Source organism: Chiloscyllium punctatum, unplaced genomic scaffold (assembly GCF_047496795.1).
Source record: "Chiloscyllium punctatum isolate Juve2018m unplaced genomic scaffold, sChiPun1.3 scaffold_253, whole genome shotgun sequence".
In the NCBI taxonomy this organism is placed as follows: domain Eukaryota; kingdom Metazoa; phylum Chordata; class Chondrichthyes; order Orectolobiformes; family Hemiscylliidae; genus Chiloscyllium; species Chiloscyllium punctatum.
This window is the reverse complement of record NW_027309987.1, coordinates 1,005-2,500: the sequence shown is the minus strand read 5'-3', so window position 1 is coordinate 2,500 and position 1,496 is coordinate 1,005.

Sequence of the window (1,496 nt, the reverse complement as noted above, 5' to 3'; positions counted from 1 at the left end):
TAACAAATAAGAAAGGATCGTCGGCTTGGGGGTACGCCCGTTTCCGTTTCAACTTGTCTCGCGAGGGTGGTTTCGGGGCCAGCAGGAGAGCTCGTCGGGGTAGCAGGCCCTGCAGCCGTGGTCACCGCCAAACCCCCACAACTCGAGCAAGTGAAAAAAAAAAGTAACAAATAAGAAAGGATCTCTGTCGGCTTGGGGGTACGCCCGTTTCCGTTTCAACTTGTCTCGCGAGGGTGGTTTCGGGGCCAGCAGGAGAGCTCGTCGGGGTAGCAGGCCCTGCAGCCGTGGTCACCGCCAAATCCCCACAACTCGAGCAAGTGAAAAAAAAAGTAACAAATAAGAAAGGATCGTCGGCTTGGGGGTACGCCCGTTTCCGTTTCAACTTGTCTCGCGAGGGTGGTTTCGGGGCCAGCAGGAGAGCTCGTCGGGGTAGCAGGCCCTGCAGCCGTGGTCACCGCCAAACCCCCCACAACTGTTGGGCGCCTACCTGCGCGGGGCAGGAGGACACTTTCCGATTTCAAATCTCCGTTTGCCGAGTCCACCCCGAACGCACGCGGGCGGGCGGGTTCGCATCACCCTTCGTCACAAGGGGCGAAGCCCGTTCCACCGTCTCGTCAGTAGTGCCGACCGGTCTGTGATCGACGAGGGGAGCCACACCAGGTCCGGCCCTGCTGCTTGGCGGCACCGCGTCGTCGGGAGCTCGCGACAGACGGAGGGTTTCGGTGTACTCTCCAGCCACGGGAAACGAAGCCGGTGATGCAGGCGCCGGTCTTTCGCTCCCAAATCGGCTGGGTTTACATCGTTGCTATCTAGTCACGCTCCCTTCAAACCCGACGGGGTACCTATTCCCCTCACCCGTCTGTGCGTATACAGCCTCTTTGCACTTGCGGGATGGGGGTGGTGGTTTAAAGACTCTCGAGTTGCCGCCCGTCGGTCTCCGAGCTCCGTGCAGTAGTGATCCCCCAGCGAACTGCCAGCAGGGCGAACGAGCGATCCCGCTCTCGGTCGGGGCGCCTGGCGTCGATCGGTGGTCGGTGGCTTGCGGGCAAGCTGCGCTGTGAGTGTGGGAACGAGTATGACGAGCCGTTGCCGCGACTCCCAGTCCACCTCGGCGGTGGCTGGGCCGGGCGGGCGTCTGCTCGGGCGAGTGCCGCCCCCGCCTCCTCGCAGGAAGTCCGCTCGCCGACACGCCGCCACGTGCACGCGTCAGTGACGCTGCCGAACCGATGGCCGGTGCCCGTTCCCGCCTCTGCTTTTCCTAGGGCAAAGCTGCTGCACGCCTCGTGATACTAGGCGGGCGACATGGTGGCGGTGATCCTGCCTCCGTCGCTGCGGTGCGTTGGGGCACGCATCGCCTCTTGGGCGCCCTGTCCTCCTCCCCCCAATAGACGTATGTTTCTGCGGGCCGCACCAGGATGGTGCTCCCCATCGCTTCACGCCACCCTGCTCCGCCCGCACGCCGGCGTGCAGGTGGCTGTAGCTCAAGGTGGGGAGCG